Source organism: Eretmochelys imbricata, chromosome 5 (genome assembly GCF_965152235.1).
Source record: "Eretmochelys imbricata isolate rEreImb1 chromosome 5, rEreImb1.hap1, whole genome shotgun sequence".
NCBI lineage: Eukaryota > Metazoa > Chordata > Testudines > Cheloniidae > Eretmochelys > Eretmochelys imbricata.
In genome coordinates, this window is record NC_135576.1 from 107248459 (window position 1) to 107267727 (window position 19269).

Genomic DNA, 19269 nt, shown 5'->3' on the forward strand with positions numbered 1-19269 from the left:
TTGAGAAGTAGTCCTAAATTAATCCTTGAGTTTTAAGAATTAAGTTTTGTGTTCTTGCCAAATTGTCACATCAGAATGTTTTATGTTACCATCCAGAGAAATGACCGGAAGTATAATGAAACCATGGGACTGGTGAATTGCTGAACAAGTTAAATAGCACCAAGCAGTAGCTGACTCAAAACTCCATCAACAAAGGATTGAATTCCTACAAATAAAAAATAAATCTTGAATGAAAATTACAAAATAAAGTATTTTATGTACTTATTAGAATTGACTCTCACACAATAAATGATAGGACATAGGGAGGAAAGGAAGTTTTCTGATGATTTTCTTTTTGCGTATATGTATTATACTCTTATAAATAAAATGTACTTTCTGTTTTCACATTGTAGGTTAACATGATTTGTGAATTCACATCCCTGATTATGTATCAGATATAGTTGTTACATTATTTTACAGAATATAATTTAGTCTCAGTAAAATGGCTTGTGTCCAAAAGTGTTTTGCTAGTCATTGAGTATTTCATCATCTCTGTGAAAGTTAGATCTTTAGTCCTATAAAGCTATAATAATCCACACACTAACAAATAGCTGATTGTGATTAACACTTGCAGTTATACCAGGGCTGTTTCTGAACAAGTTTGTTTTTATTATGGTTTTTCACATTCATACAACAAACTAAAAAAAAAAGGAAACAAATAAATGACAGCACCAAAATAGCAGACGCTGTAAAATAGAAGTATTATGGCATTACTGTATATTATCTGCTACCCTGTAGGTAGAACAGAAACTGAAGGATGCAACATTTGAATCCATATTGACAATGAGGAGTTCCAAAATATAGTCACTAGAACAGTTTTGACAATGCTGCCAGGAAAAAAATCTCTCTCACAATTTTTACCCTATGCTCACCATTTCATATCAGGCCCAGGTTAGTGGTGAGAGCTAGCTGACTAGCTACAAGATGCACATTGGCATGTGAGTATTGGGAGAGGCTGCTACGCAACTCTCTGACACCACATTCTACAGGCCATTACCCTCTGATCCCACTGAGGGTTACCAAAAGAAACTATACCATCTGCTCAAGAAACGCCCCGAAGAAGCACAGGAACAAATCTAGACAGACACACCCCTAGAGCCCAAACCAGGGATATTGTATCTGCTACCCAAGATCCATAAACCTTGGAATCCTAGATGCCTCATCATCTCAGGCATTAGCACCCTGACAGCAGGATTGTTTGGCTATGTAGACTCTCTCCTCAGCCCCTATGCTACCAGCACTCCGAGCTATCTTTGAGACACCACTGACTTCCTGAGGAAACTACAGTCCTTCAGTGATCTTCCAGAAAACATCATCCTAACCACTATGGACATAGAAGCCCTCTACACCAACATTCCACACAAAGATGGACTAGAAGCCATCAGGAACAGTACCCGATAATGTCATGATAAACCTGGTGGCTGAACTTTATGACTTTGTCCTCACGCACAATCATTTCAGATTTGGGGACAATTTATACCTGCTAGTCAGCGGGACTACTATGGGGTACCCGCATGGCCCCACAATATGCCAACATTTTTATGGCTGACTTAGAACAATACTTCCTCAGCTCTTATCCCCTAACACCCTACTCTAATTGCGCTACATTGATGACATCTTCATCATCTGGACCCATGATAAGGAGGCCCTTGAGGAATTCCACCAGGATTTCAACAATTTCCACTACCCACCATCAACTTCAGCCTGTACCAGTCCACACAAGAGATGCACTTCCTAGACACTAGAGTGCAAATAAGCAATCGTCACATAAACACCACCCTTAGCAGAAACCTACTGACCTCTATACTTACCTACATGCCTCCAGCTTTCATGCAGACCACATCACACGATCCATTGTCTACAGCCAAGCTCTAAGATACAACCACATTTGCTCAGACAGAGAGTAACACCGACAGGATCACTATCTTAAAACCACAATACCCACCTGGTCAAGTGAAGAAATAGATTGACAGAGCCAGAAGGGTTCCCAGAAATCTCCATATCTATTCAAGGGACACCATCATAGGACCTAACCACATCAGCCACAACATCAGAAGCTCATTCACCTGCACATCTACCAATGTGATATATGCCATCATATGCCAGCAATGCCTCTCTGCCATTTGCATTGGCCAAACCGGACAGTCTTTACGCAAAAGAATAAATGGACACAAATCTGACATCAAGAATTATAACATTCAAAAACCACTAGGAGAACACTTCAATCTTCCTGGACACTCAATAACAGACTTAAAAGTAGCAATTCTTCAACACAAAACCCTTCAAAACAGACTCCAACGAGAAACTGCAGTTTGCAAACTGGACGCTATCAAATTAGGCCTGAATAAAGACTGGGAGTGGATAGGTCACTACAAAAACTAATTTCCCCCTGCTGATACTCACACCTTCTTGTCAGCTGTTTGAAATGGGTCACCTTGATTACATTGGCCTCATTAGGACTAAAAAAGTGATTTCCACCCCCTCTTGTCAACTGTTGAGAATAGCCCATTTCCACCTTAATTGAATTAGCTCGTTAGCACTGACCCCCCCACTTGGTAAGACCACTCACATCTTTTCATATGCTGTTTATTTAAACCTCCCTACTGTATTTTCCACTCCATGCATCTGATGAAGTGGGTTTTATCCCTCAAAAGCTTATGCCCAAATAAATGTGTTAGTCTCTAAGGTGCCACAAGGACTCCTCGTTGTTTTTGATGATACAGACTAAACAGCTATCACTCTGAAACCTGTACTAGTTCTATGATACATTCTCCAGTGTTATCCATCTGACACAAGACTAACTCCATGTTATGAAAGGTATTTTGGAAAGTATGTTTCACCAATTCAAATCCTTATTAATAGGTGTTTCAAGGAATGAGGTGATGTTCTGTCCCTATATCAAGGCTGTATCAAAATCCTGTAGATTTTTCCTTTGGAACACATCAGAAGTCCTATCTTTCTTTCTATCCATTTTAGTCTCCTTGCCCTTCCATCCTAGTACATTGCCTAAAGTGGATTTTTAATGGTGGTATCTGCCATTCGGAAACTGATGCATAAGACTAATGAGCACAAAGAGAAGCACGTAGCAATCTTCTTGTACTGGCACAAATTAAATATGTATAGTATGTGCTGCAGATAAGATAATCTACAGCTCCTTTTTAATTTTATATATATATATATATATATATATAATTTTTATATATATGCAAATATTAGTGTTGGGTAGAAGAAACAGAGGAGTGATATCCCTTAGTACTCCAAGCTATTGATGGCTGTCAGATTTCAAAGAGGATATAAGAAGGGAATGACACTGGAATGCCCATCCTGTCAAAAATGCTACTGTAGAAATAATCTATTTGATTATCTTTGATCCACTTCCTCTTAAAAATTTTCACTGTTTTCTTCTTGCTTTTCACACATACAAAAGGCCAACAAAGGTCTTGCCCAAGTCCACTCAAGTCTGCCCCACTGTTCTATTGCCTGTCAGAATGGTGAGGCAGGAAAGAATGCTGCCTCCCTGTCACACCTTCCTTTCCTTTCCTTCTAATCAATTCCCCACCCAGCGAACATTTCTCATCATGTCATAATCTAACATAAGCCACTTAAGAACATGCATAACTCTGCTCATATCAATAGTCCCAATGAAGCCATGTATTTTCCAGATGGGGCCTTACATAAGCTCTTGGAAACAAGGAAGATTTCTTTTATTTTATTCTTTTATTAATGTACGAATTTCTATGCATATTTATGGTGATCTGTGAATAACAATAAGTGAGGCATCTTGATCACTACTGATGGGTGGATGCCATAGAAATAGGAGGAATAAAAGCAAAGGAGGAGAATAAGATTTTTTTAACAAGAACTAGAAAGTGAGAATTAAGCCCCTATTATGATGCATGCCATTTTAATTTTTGTCTGGACACTTACATATCCTAATGACAGCTGGTTTAACTTAAATGTAGTATTATAATAACCTTCTATGGAACTATAGCTTTAGTGGTGACAGCTACCAGAAATGTTTAAAAAAAATTAAGACCTATGAATTTGAGGTCATGCTGATAATAAAATACCTGCTGTACACAAAGGATATTTGTGACTTCATATTGTGTTTTATTATCTCCCTGAATCCTGCAAAATTGGTTTGGCCCATCCCTTAACTCTATTTCTCATTTGTAAGGCAACCAAAACCACCAATGATTAAATAAAGGAAAGGAAGGACGGTGAAGGCTATTTAAGGATCTATGACAAGAGAGGAACATTACATGCAAGACTGTGAGAGAGAATGGGTTAAGCTTGAACCATTTTCTATTCTTGCTAAAAACTTTGACCCAAAAGATTGCAGTTTTCTGTTCTTGTTACACACTTTGTCATGAGAATGAGGCACCATAATTTTTATACCTTACACATAGTTTTACTTTTTTAACTTTTCAATATTTTATACTTGGATTGGTAAACATTTAATTCCATAATACATTGGCAAGTGAAGCTGTAAATATGGAAGGGGGTGAAGTGGCCAACCAACCAGAGAGATGCTATGAAAAGGTCAAAGCAGAAGAACATGTCATTATTACTGCCTGAATATATGAGCTATTCAAATTGTGTCACCTCATTCTCATGGCAAAGATCGTCAACTGAAAATAAAATGGCTCAGCATTAATCTATTCTTATGGCCCGGATTATGATGAGGAGAAATGGCACATGTACACCCTCCTAAATACAACCTCACATTTTCTTCCTCTTTTGCAGTGTTTGAAAACTTCCCATATATTGTAACCAGCAAGATAGGCATATTGCTAGCCTATGTAAACACCTATTCTTATCACTCTTATCCTGGTCCCCACTCTTCTCTTCCCTTTCTTATCTCTTACCACCAAATGTCTTGTTTTAAATTAGATTGTTAGAGTAGAGATTGTCTCTTCTTGTGTTTGTAAAACACTGAGCCCAACAGGGCCCTGTTTCCAGTTGAGGCCTCTGGATACTATCATAATACAAACAGTAAATAAAATGTTAATAAAGGCATTTATCATATCCAGCCCAGAATTGTTGGCCAATCATGGATGCTCTTTAGTCCCTACTATCAGACGTCACTTTTCTACCAGTGAGTTGGTGTGGGTTCTCAATCAATCCCCAAAGACAAAGAAAATCCTGTAGCTGTATTTGCTTTTGATGCTGCTAGGACATGGGTTCCCCATTATGCAGATTCCAAAGCCCTCCCGGAGTAATGCTACATTTCAGTCACTGGCAGCAATATTGCCTTCAGAATAAATCAGATCCACAGAGAAGAGGAACTACTGGATTTTTAAATCAAAAGCAATTTTATACAGTAGTTCCCAGGAATTTAATATCTTCATTTTCAGACAATTAAACTGGATCTTTCTTACAGCTTCCTCCATCCAATCCTCTGATTTCATGAAAATAACTAGATGTAGTGACACTGGCAGACCAGGTGCCAGCTCATGCCAAGGCCCTGGGTCTCACTGAACACTGACAAATGCATAGCTGGAAACCAGGCTGGCTCAACTGTGGTTTAGCAAAGTTAAAATAAATATTAGTGTTATAAAAATGTGTTTGGTGTTTAGACTTTATGGAATGCTAGTAAGATGCTGTATGTACCACTCCTACTTATAAAATTTGTGTCCCATGCTATAAGGCAACACTTTAGTGTTTACTCTATTACTAAAATGTTTGTTCTGAAACTCTGTAATTCACTCAACAAGAAAAAAAAATCTTCACCTAATGCAAAATGCTGGATTCCTGTAGAAGGTGTGATCTCCTGCCCATCACCAAATGAGCCATTGTGGAAAAAATACATTGTTGACTGTTGTCCCCTGCCAACCCATAAAGAGATTAAGTGCAGAAGCACTCATTCCATCATCTTGGACTCCAGGGAGATGGGGATAAAAATCCCTGACCAGAAGGAATTAGCATCTTTTTATGCTGTTTGGACTCTAAGGGGCAAAGATTCCTAAACATAAGAAAGAGATCCCCAAAACTAAGCTGGGTTAGCCCTAATAGACATATAAGGCTGGCATATTTCAGCAGGTCTATCACCATCTGAAACCTAAGATTGCAACTCATATGTGTGTGTATGTTTATCTGTTTTAACCTTGTAAATAACATATCTTTTGCCTAGTTAATAAACTTTAATTAGTTTATTACAGGATTGGCTACAAGCATTGTCTTTAGTGTGAGATCTAAGATGCAAATGGACCTTGGGTAAGTGATTGGTCCTTTAGGACTGGGAGTGAACATGAATATTTTGTGATCTTTGATGTAAAGTGACCATCTATCACAGAGTCAAACTTGGCTGGGTGACAAGATAGATTGGAATGCCCAAGGGGACTGTGACTCCATGTTACAGCTGTATAGTGCCTGAGGAGTTTACACTTGTCATTTGGTTTGTGAAATCTAATTATAGGACTCACCACCAATTTGGGGTTTGTGCTCTGCTTTTTAACAGTCTACCCTGAGGTTGGTATTCTTGCTCATGAGTTACTTCACACAGTGTGACAGCTGTTTCACTCCTTTTTGCAATGAATGGGAGACATGATTTCTGGATATTTTGACTAGTCTTTCACATTTGTATAATTCCGTTTTTTATGTGTATCTCATGCTGGTAATGAAAGATGGAGCCTCACATTTCAGGAGCTATGATTTCCACCCAACCCCAGTCCTCTTGTTTTCCTATAACAATATATTATGCTCTTCTATGATTAGCAAATGGTTCATTACTCTGAAACAGATTATTGTCCCAAGTAACAGGTCTTGTGATAACTCGCTTCTTCAACACACTATCATGCTCTTCATAGGGTTTGTTCTTCATGGAAGTGCAACACAACTATCCATGCCCTCACAAGGGCGGCAAGCTCAATAACAAGTTTTAAAATCCAACTATGCAATAGTGTGAAAAACCTCAAAATCTCTGTGTTAAAATTCCAGTCTAGATAATATTAACAAAACCCACAGACCTCCTATCTATTAAGATATTAAACAATGCATCAGGAATAGCTCCCAAAGTCAGTTTAATCTTTGTCCTCACTCTATTACACTTCCCCCTAATTTGATCTCATCAATACTAGAAACCCCTCCATATATAAGATCAAAGCCCCTCCCATCACCCAGCTGAGAGTATTTTACTTAAGGGCTCAGCTTACTTTAGCCCATACCCTTGCTTAAGGGTATTAGCTGGCTCTCATTCCTAGCCAGACAGACCAATTAAACAGATGGGTTTTGCTTCCTCAGCACCTTCTTTTAACTCTTTAATCCGTTGTGTGGCCCATACTACAGAACCAACCTGGGAAGAAAAAAGGTGTGTGTGTCTGAGTACATCCCCACAAATAGCTGATACAGTTTTCACAGGCGCCTATTATGTAGTAAACCTCCCCATATCATAGGGAGACTCTCAGGGTCATGTAACATTCTGTAAAAACAAACCCCTAGAATCAGTGTACCTTAGGCTTTCTGTTCCTGAAGTATAAGCTTTTTGGCTAGTCTGCTTTTCTTTTTCCTTTTTCTTTTTTAAGTATGCAGAATTCCAGTAAATATTGTTCTAAATGGTACTGCTCTTTTTCGTCTCTATCTACCTAATGAATACAGTGCTGACTGTCAGAAAGGAGCAAGAATCTCAGCGTCCTGCAGGAATTTCAGTGGGAAGCCCCTAGGGAATCAGGCTGTCAGTACTGCATCTAACTTTGATTTCTTGCAATCTTATTCTGTTGCTGGTAACTTGATCTTGCTTTGCTGTGCTATTGCTCGCTTCCTACTATTGCCTTCTTGGTGCCCTGACATAGACCCCTATAGAATTTATTTTTTTAAAAGTATCATCTTCATTACCCTTCATTATTCCTGTTCAGATGATATCTACTCTGCATTATATATGGGGTAGGGTACTCTTTCAGATCCGGAATTGTGAAAGGATCTCCAATAGTACAAAAGAGCAAATCAATGTGTATTAGTGCAGAACATAGCTAGTGCTTTAAGTCAGGCACAGAAGTTAACGTTGCCCTCAGGCAGTTTTACTTTGTGCATCCCACAATTATGTGGCTAATAAGACAAGCAAATTGCCTGACATTGACCATGATAGTGTTATATGGGCAATTTATGTTTATTTATTTATGTTTAAGTAGGGTTTGCTCTTTAAGCACATATTTCTCCAATGTGTTAAACATATTTGCTAGGGTGGTAAAAACAAAAGCCCCAATTTCAATATATGTGACTTCTTTTTACAACATCTCTTAGCCTAGAGTGGTGATACAGTGCTGCAGCTAATTCTAAAATGCTATCTGTGTTTTTCTTTTATTCCCCTCCATGACCTCAGGGGCAGAGAGCAAGTGGAAATGTTTAGTGAACCGCTACACCGTTATTTCTCTCCTTGGAGTGTTTCAATACATTTGCCTTATCATACCTTACTACCATGTGTTAAGATGTGTGTTTGGGGGAGGGGAGTCCTGGGGAAGGGACAAATATGGAAGTCTTATGGTATCTTAATGCAAAATTCCCTGGGCACATTCACTGTTAATTATACCTTGTAATAACTGTACTCTAAAAGGGTCATTTTTAGAGCTGTTGATGACTCACAGTTAACTTATGTGATTAATTCCAAAAAATTATTCACAATTTAAAAAATGAATTGTGATTAATTGCACCATTAAACAATAGAATACCATTTGAAATATATTAAATATACTTGGATGTTTTTCTACATTTTCAGTTACATTGATTTCTATGTCAATACAGAATATAAAGTGTACAGTGTTCACTTTATATTATGTTTATTACAAATATTTGCAATGTAAAAATGATAAACAAAAGAAACAGTATTTTTCAATACACCTGACACAAGTACTGTAGTGCAATTGCTTTATTGTGAAAGTGTAACTTACAAAGGTAATATTTTTTTGTTACATAACCCACTCAAAAACAAAACAATGTAAAATGTTAGAGCCTACAAGTCCACCCAGTCCTACTTCTTGTTCAGCCAATTGCTAAGACAAACAAGTTTGTTACATTTACGGGCGATAATGCTGCTGGCTTCTTATTTACACTGTCACTAGAAATTAAGAACAGGCATTTGCATGGCACTTTTGTAGCCAGTGTTGCAGGATATTTACATGCTAGATATGCTAAACATTTGTATACCCCTTCATGCTTCAACCACCATTCCAGAGAACATGCTTCCATGCTGATGATGCTCGTTAAAAAAATAATGCGTTAATTAAATTTGTGACTTAACTCCTTGGAGGAGAACTTTATGTCTCCTGTTCTGTTTTACCTGCATTGTGCCATATATTTCATGTTATGGTAGTCTTGGATGATGAGCTGGCACATGCTCGTTTTAAGATCACTTTTACAGCAGATTTGACAAAATGCAAAGAAGGTACCAGTGTGAGATTTTTTTGTACATAATTCTACATTTGCAAGTTCAACTTTAATGATAAAGAGATTGCACTACAATATCTGTATTAGGTGAATTTAAAAATACTAATTATTTTGTTTTTACAGTGCAAACATTTGTAATAAAAATAAATATAAAGTGACCAATGTATACTTTTTATTCTGTGTTGTAGTTGAAATCAATATATTTGAAAATGTAGAAAACATCAAAAAATATTTAAATGAATAGTATTCTATTATTGTTAAACAGCATGATTAATTGACATTAATTTTTTAATTGTGTGATTAATCACAATTAATTTTTAATTGCTTGACAGCCCTAGTAATTTTTAAACAAATAACTTTTTGTCTGGATTTATAAGACTCAGCCAAATTTGATTTTTTTTTACATTAGTACTTAATGAATTCCAGCTTTGGGCAGCAAAAATTATAGAAGGGAAAGTACCACACTACAATTGTATTGGAGTGTATCTCTTAGGTGGTCTCATTCTTCTCTGAGGTTCGGGTTGCAGTAAGTAAGCTGATCATTACAACTAAGAAAGGGCTCCTGGTTGGCCAATTTACTAGGTAAATCCATGGACTCACATCATCTCCTCCTTTGGGGGAAAGGAGTACATAGCAGGGTACTGGGGGAGGAAATCGCTGAGTGACCCTACACAGTGACACATCCCCACTTTGGGGGTGGGGTTGACCCAGTGTAGAAAACACCCCCGAACCTTGCAGATACTCTGGGATACATAGGGGACCAGGACCATCTTCATGGAAGCTCTGTGTCTTCTTGCTGGCTCTGGACCCCAGTTCTCTCCTTCAGCTCCTTGGCAATACTGCTCTGTTGGAGCCATGCCAGCAGAGTCTTACCTGGTAGTCTCTGGTGCTCTTGGGGGAAGCATGAGGAAAGGATAATACAGGAATCTGTATTATTTTATTTCATTTCTGTGGGTCTGGAGAGGGACAACATGCAACCTCCTATACTTGCCTCTGTCCCATACCATTATCATCATGGCAGACCAAGCAACACATGGCAGATATTAGTCATGTTGATCAATGCACTACTGGAAGAGTGTTGAGATGCCAGAGTGATGACCCTGGTATAAGAATTTATATGCAATAGAATTAAATCTCCATCTTCTATGTAGAACTATTTGCTGGATAATGTGCAGTGGTTCATGTCTATGAGTGGTTGTAGGGGGCAGGCCCTGACCCATGGGAAACAGGCTGGCTGAAAAGTATACCTTGAGGAGGCACACATCTGATAGCATTTCTTCCACTGCATTCAGCACTCTCCAAGAGAGCTGCATATTTGTTCCTTGTTTGAATCAAGACTTCATCTGTTCTCATATAGGACTCCTGTGAATCCATACTAGAGAAGGCAGTCAGTTAAAGCTAACCTGTTGTACAATGCTGCATATTTCTGTGGCTCTTTTTGCTCAATCTCTCTTAGGCAAGGTAGGCAGCGAAGAACTCTCAGAAAGAGCCATAGTAGGAAGGTGGTGGGGCTGGGGAATGCTAGACTTATTTAAAGCATAATCAGAATGTAGTCCTTGGTGTGTTTAATCTACTTTTGGGCCTAAATGATTTTCAAAACCCAGGTGAATTGAAATTATATAATAATTAAATGAACAGTAGCCATAGGCAAAGACATTTTTAAACAATACAATTAAACAATCCTCTGTGTCTTAACTATAGCATAAGCATAAATGCTGAAGATCAAATGTATATATGTGAGTTAAGAACTATACTGAAACTAATATTTAATAAGTCAACAATAAAATTCATAACTGAAGTTGATATCACAAATATGCGTTAGCCAATACTGCAATAAGAAACATTAAGTGAACAGTGGCTTGGCAGACAGAAATGGGCAGTCCAGTAAAAGTATGTTTTGATACAAACATCTGAATCAATATAACATTTGTACTGTTTTATTAGACACCATGTTGACATAAGGAGTGTAGGGTGGCTGGAACTGATGACTGTACATTTCAAATAAACCATTATAATTTGCTGAGCCTCTGTAGTGAGAACAGATGATGATGATGACAGTGAAATGAGTGGGAAGAGAAGCTGAATGAGTTGGTTAGGACACTTATTACTGCTTGGTGAAAGGTTAGCATAATGTCTAGCATAATATTAAACACCTTTATTTAAGTGTATAGCAATACTGTTTCTTCTATGGAATAAGTTCCAAGATAAATGGCCAGTAAATCAATAAGAGCTTTTGTTTATGCCCTGAGATCTCATTTATCGTGAACCAATTATCTCCTCCCATAGGTCCCAATAAAAATATAGCTTTATGTGGATTTCATGTTGATTTCTTAGTTAGTAGATACTATCTACATACACTAACAAATCACAAAACTGAAGGAAAGGCATAGCTATATGTGAACCTAATAACAGCAAGAGAAAAATGCAATGTTTATTGTGACTAAACTATTTTTTATAAATAAATAAGAATGAGTATTAATAGATTATGATGTGAACACCTTGCAGCAAGGAATTATATCAACAAATGTTCATAACAAAACATTATAGCACTCAGCACTTTAGCTACTGTATGAATACTGTAGCCAGCATTACATACAGCATAATCAAGAAAGTTTTACTTATCAGACTTATTAATAAGTTGTTCTTTCAAGATATTCCATTCACAACAAGCAATGAAGACCATTCCATTCATTTCAGATTAAGAGACTAACAAAACAAGAAAAAGCAAAAATCTAATCCACCCAAGAGAACACAATGTCCAAAATTCAGAAAACAAAATGGCCCTGAACTCTACACAGAGCAACAGTGTTTAGAAACATAGGAATGCAGTACAAAGAAAATAAAAAAGCATGACAGCTTTGACATCATAGCATCAAGCATGACATCATAGCTCTGTACAGCACATGGGAGACTTTAAAAGAGGTCATTTTACATTCCACTACCTGTGCTGAAATCAGATGGTAACCAGAAGTTGGTGATCATGTATTCTAAGTACCAAAGAGAGAGTGCTACCTAAACAACTCTGGGGAATAAGGAAGCCTCTAAGAATATTATCTTTAAAACATTTGGGAACTGAATGCAGAGACCACATTTTAAAAAAGAACCAACAACAGAGTATTAAGCTTTTTGTATTGTATAAAAATCTCAACATGTATATATGTATATCAAACCCCTGCAATTTTACCAATTGACTTGCTTAAATGGTCAATTGAATTCACCATGTGCTCAGTTCCTGGAGGTTCTGGGCATGCAGGCCTTGAGTACTTAAGCACGTGCTTAACCATAAACATGTCCCACTGAGAGCAATAGAGATATGCCAATTTATGAGGATCTGGCTCACTGTTTGTACACAGATGATTTAGTCAATGGATTTAATGATGGAATATGACATCCTGTACCACATCCTGCATCTAACCAGTGATGTTAGCCACCATACTTTGTTTGTCTACATCTCCAAGCCTTCCTCCACGCTGCCCTTTATTATACAATACTTTTCTCTGTTCCAGTCCAACAAGCCCAAACCATGTCCTCACTCAAATCCCACCTAAATGTTCACTTCTTCCACAGTTTGCACAGAAAATGGTGCAATAATAAATAAAATCATCAACATCATCCAACAGACATTCTCTCTTCTGAGTTTCCCACTGCATCCTATCTACACTACACATGTTGCATTTAGTCCGTAAGATCTGGTATAGACTGTCTTTATTTTATGCCCTGTATAACTGTTAGTACATTGGCATGATTCAAAGTCCATTACAGTCAAAGGAAATCATTCTCATGAGCTCAATGGGCTTTGGATTAGGTCTTTTGTTGCTTATTAACAAGGAATACATTAGTAAATAAGGATATACAAATAAGAATGAATTAATAGAGGGGAACAGCAAGAAAGATGTCATACTGATCCTGCACAAATGCTGTCCCAGAAACAAAATGTAACACTTTAAAGTAGAAGTTATTAAAACAGAAGGAGTAACAGCTGTGTAATATCATCCGAGCCACACTGTAGATATAGTAGAATTACTTGACTATTTACATGTCTTTTCTCTGTCTAGGTACAAGGAAACTTTTAACAACCCTATAATTTACAATCTGTATTGCAGTTAGACATTGCAAACCAGAAGAGTAGTCATGTTGTTAAGGCATTGGAGTGGGACTCAAGATATCTGGTTTCAATTCCTGGTTCCGCCATAGACTTCTAGTGTGACCTTGGACCACTTCTTTATCTGTCAGTGCCTCGGTTCCCCGTCTGTAAAACAAGAATTATATTTCCTTACCTCACAAGTATGTTGTGAGGATATATCCACTAATCTTTGCGAGATACTCAGCTAGTATGATCATAGGGGCTATATAAGTACCTAGAAAAACACTAGGAACACAGGTTCTTTGCCCTAAGAGTATACAGGCTAATTTAAGACAACATACAAAAAACAATGGTGGGGAGGGATGATGAGCGTAATAAATGGCAATAAATTCACACAATTATGCGGCTTATCTACAGTACATACACATATTAGTTGTTTGCAATCATTTAAAAGTGTTTTTGGCATAATCACAATTAGCTGGTTGATTTCTGGTAGGCACCACAACAGAAGTGGGTCTTGAGATGCGATGTGAAGAAGAATCTGGTGGCCTTCTGACCATCAGAGTCCAAAAAGGAAGCAGTAATAGAGAGACTATAAAAAACAAAAATAAAAAGCACGGAAAAAACTGAGATGTTTGCTCTGCCAAGACCCAGCAGTTTGCAAACTCACAGAAAGGGGAAAGTATTAACAGAGTTTGAAAGGGAAGAGAACGTGAAGAGAGGTGGGAACTTGTCATAAGAATTTGCAAAAACATGCTCTGAGGAGAAGTTTTTCCCTTGAAAATGAAATACTATTTAAATTTAATTTGCATGATACCTTTATTAGGCATACAATTTACAGAGATACCTCGTTGCCACATAAACGCATTTTCTCTCCTCAACGGGTAGTTTTTTGTGAAAAGATTCAAGCCATTACATTATGTCAAGAGAGGGGGAATGTTTAAAAGGGAAAATAGACTCTTCCAAAGTAACCTCACCTCGTAGGGCTGAGGGGAAATTACAAAGACACCTTATAAAAGCTTCTCCCAGGGACAGAGAGGCATAGTGAGCTGTTGCTATTTCCATGGAAACATGAAAAAAGATTTCATGTCATGCCCAAGCTGTGGAATGATATAAGTGGCTTGAAGGATGAATGTGTAACTATGCTGGTCAATAGCTTCAAAAGGAATGGTATTTTAATGACATCAAATTTAGAGTAATTTGAGGTGAGCAAGAATGTCCTTAGCAAAACACTCCAGAAACAAGAGTTGCTTTCACATACAGTGGCAAGGGATTTCTGATTCCAAGGTCCTTTGTCTTTCTTTTAAGACACTGCCTGTACAATGATGCCAAACATGCTACACAGACCTGGCCTATGGTACTGGGAAAGTGGGGGCAGTTTATTCTTTCAGGAGAAGCTAAAGGGGCAGAAACAGGACCTGTTAAATATTATCCTTTCCGAGCTACTTGAGCCAGTTCTGGCCTAAGACATCACTGCTAGAAATAATTAAGCTAGAGTAATATTATTAGCAGGAATGAGTTTTAAAATATTTTTTCTCTTTGTCACATTCACAAAAATTAATTATTTGTAGGATGTGCATGTGTGGATAGATCCAGTCCATCATTATTGCCTCTGTCTGGGGACGTGGGGGTTGTATGTTATTAGATGCAAAAAGTGTGGTATTCCTGTTTAACTACAGTAAAGTCAGCAATCTGGCCTGAGGGTTGGGGACGCACTCCCTGTGGCGCTGTAGAATTGTCAGCATTATGCCCAGATGCTTAAATAACAATATTTCATGTTTCTACCAAAAGCATGTAATTGAATTTAGTGGTCTCCAGTTACCTGCAGCTTACCACCACTGCAGTCAGAAATAAATTAGCCATTGTAGAGTGGGCATATACTATATGTGCAGCACTCTCAGCAGAGGGCATAGATGGATTATTGTAAAAGCTCTAATGTCAGGTCTGACACATGAGCTGTGGAGAACACTATAGTCATTTTGGTTCTGTGATGTTGTTAAGCAGAGTCCCTTATCCAACAATTCATACTAAGGGCCTTTGTTTTAATTTACTGTTCTGTGATTTTCTCATCCATCATCATTCACAATGGCCACTGACATACACAAGTGTGGTTGGCACAGCTCTTAGTGGAAAGGCTTTGGGCAGGGTGTTGGAAAACATTGCACAGGGTCTTCATTCTGTTAATTAAGCATTTTCTGTCTGTACCTATATTTGAGATTAGCACACACAATAAGTTTTCACTGCAGACAACAAATGTCAGTGTTTTCTTATTCTGAGAGAGAAAGTGGCAATGTTGAAAGGGAGGACATCTACCCTGAGAAAAAGGAGAAGCATGAGGAAGGATCATCAGAGTTGTTGAGGGAAAGAATAGGCTATGGGGAAAGAGGAAGGTAGCATGGAGAGAATCTGAGCCCTAAAAAAATAAAAATGAATTCCAAGTGGAAAATCTGCAGCAACTGTTTGAGATCATATGCAATCCCTTTCTTTTTGGGGGGTGCAGGGGAAACACCATTTTAATTTCACTTAGTTGGCAAGGATGGATCACAAACCATAGAGACTGTGAATACTACCCCGAGGAGTTCACACTTGGTAGACTGACAGCAAAGAATTTAAGGACTGTTTAACCTAACAGACAAAAGCATAACAAGATCCAATGGCTGGAAGTTGATGCTTGAAAAATTCAAACTGGAAATACTTTTTTTAAAAACAGTCAGGGCGATTAACCATTGGAATAGCTTGCCAAGAGATTTAGTGGATTCTCTATTGGCTGAATGCTTTAAATCAAAATCAGATGGTTTTCCAAAATAATGTTCTTTTTAAACACAAGCTATGGGAATTGATGCAAGGATTACTAGATAAAATCCTCTTGCCTATATTACACAAGAGGTCAAACTACATGATTACACCACTATTTATCTTTCTCCATTCTGAAAACTGACCTTTGTTTCCTATCTTTTAACCAGTTACCAATCCAGGAGAGGACTTTCCCTCTTATCACTTGATAGCTTACTTTGTTTAAGAGCCTTTGGTGAGGGACCTTGTCAAAGGCTTTCTGAAAATCTAAGTACACTATATCCACCGGATCCCCCTTTTCCACATGCTTGTTGATCCCCTCAAAGAATTCTAGTAGATTGGTGAGGCATGATTTTCCTTTACAAAAAATGTGTTGACTCTTCCCCAACAAATTATGTTCCTCTACGTGTCTGACAATTTTGTTCTTTACTATAGTTTTCAACCAGTTTTCCTGGTGCTGAAGTCAGGTTTACTGGCCTATAGTTACCGGGATCACCTCTGGAGCCCTTTTTAAAAATTGGTGTCACATTAGCTATTCTCCAGTCATTTTGTACAGAAGCTGATTTAAATGATAGGTTACAGACTACAGTTAATAGTTCTGTAATTTCACATTTGGGTTCCTTCAGAACTCTTGGGTGAATACCATCTGGTCCTGGTGACTTATTACTGCTTAGTTTATCAATTTGTTCCAAAACCTCCTCTAATGACACCTCAATCTGGGACAGTTCCTCAGATTTGTCACCTAAAAAGAATGGCTTAGCTTTGGGAATCTCCCTCACATCCTCAGTCATGAAGACCAATGCAAAGAATGCATTTAGTTTCTCTGCAATGTGGCCCCACTCTCAGCCTTCCAGCTCTCCAGCTGTTGCCTTGATGGGTGAAGATGCATGTCTCTCTTCCCTCTGACTGATGTATTTCCAGGCTGCACAGTTCCCTGCCATCACTGTGTTATTCCCAGAATAGATAGGTTGCTAGAGGACACCCACTTGCTTTCTCTTCGGAGATGGTTAACAGATGTAATTGCAGCTATAAGTTACCACACAGTTCTTTATATGCAAGCCTATTTTATTCTTGCGGTAAAAGCACCAAAATGAAAAGATATTAAAAAATATAAAAATCTATGTAAATGTTAATAAGCTTCTCAGAGTTCCCCCTAACATGGATTCTGGCTGGAGCAGCCCTTCAAACCCCAACCCACGGGGGGGTTCCTTGTGGTTACAAGTTCATCATAGCCTCATCTCAGACCAAACACTCAGAACATGTGTAGTCCACACTTTATACAGGTCTTTGAGCTGGAGTTTTCAAGAGTAGGTAATTAGTAGACAGTGGGTATTCCTCCCCATGGCATAGCTTCCGAAGGGTGGATTTGAAGTGGTGCATTTGCATTTCCCAGGTACTTCCTAGGAAATCCACTTCACAGATATCATTCCAAAAAAGTCCCTTAAGTTCCTAATACCTTCCGGAAATTGCATTAGTCAGTGTCCTAGAGAAGGTACATACATATAATTCCACAATAACCCATACACAATTGCATTTTTAGTTCAATGGTCTCCAAAGATGTTAAACTTAGTTCAATAAACTTCATTCAGGATATTGTAGGTTATATTCTCAGTCTGTCACATGCCCTCTAACAGGCAGTAACTTTTCTGCATTTGAAAGGACAGAGTAGAAAAAGGGGAAAAAATGAAAAACTAGGGGCAAACTTATTTTTCATTTTATTGCACTCAGTGACAAAAAGGAAAAACTAAGAGGAGGAGGAAGGAAGAAAAATTAAAATGTGGTTTGAAATTTTAACATTTTGAAAATTTGAATTAATTTTTTTTATTTAGCAACAAATGTTGAAAGCAATGCAAAATCATTCCATTTCAAACCTTGTGATATGGCAGCTATTTCAAAATGTTTCACAAAATTGTTTTTTCATTTTTTCAACCAGCTCTAATATAAGAACTGCTGAAGGCTGAGTGTATGTGGCCCTGTTTCTTTCATTTTGTTTAATGTCTTTAGCTTATTCTTTCATAGATTCGTAGATCCAAGGCCAGAAAGAAACATGATGATCATCTAGTCTGACCTCACGTATAACACAGGCCAGAGAACTTTACCAAAATAATTCCCAAAGCAGATCTTTTAGCAAAAACAGCTATTCTCTGTATATTTTTATGTAGCATGATCTTTATGAGGAAGTGTTGTGTATTCCTTTGAACATCTGCATTTGACTGTAGACAAGGGCAGTATATTTGCCTGGCTCAACAGGACAGGTCTTATTTGTTCTTCTAAGAAGGAATCAGCTCAGAGAGAAAAGGGATTGTGAGACTCTCTGCATGTGATGAGGAAGATGAAACTTCTGCTCTCGCAGCAAGAACGTTCTATTATTTAACACAGAGGTGTTAGTTGGTAATGTTTTTCCTTCAGCATCTCCAGAGTATGTTAAGTGTGATGCCGTTTTGTCTGATATGTACCTTGTTCTTGTGTGGAGGAGAATATGGAGGGCAAAAAAAAGATGCTGCCATTCTCTGTCAGAGTTGTATACTGGAGCTTTAATTTATGGGCTTTGGTTTATGTATAAAGGCTTGGTCATCATATGTAATCCTCTTGCTACATGTGTGGCAAGTGCAGCTGTCAAACAAACTATTGTATGCATCTACCTAAATAGTTCCCTTACAGACAGAAACCCTGAACTCCTTCAGAGTTGTGCAAAGGAACTGGAGTACAATGGAGGACACAGCCTCATATGCCTAGATCTAGACTGATAAATGTGGATGAGATATACCATTGCCAATATTTGAATTGGGCACAAAATATCCATAAGTGCACCATAAAATATCCATGAGTGCACCTTATCCATAAAAAGCCTCAGCTCAACTATGCAATATTTAGAAAACAAAAGAAATATAGATGATGTGAAAGCAAATAAGTTTTAAACCATACCTGATAACTCTTTGGCAAAGGGAAAAGAGAAGAAGAGAAGGTAAGAAACA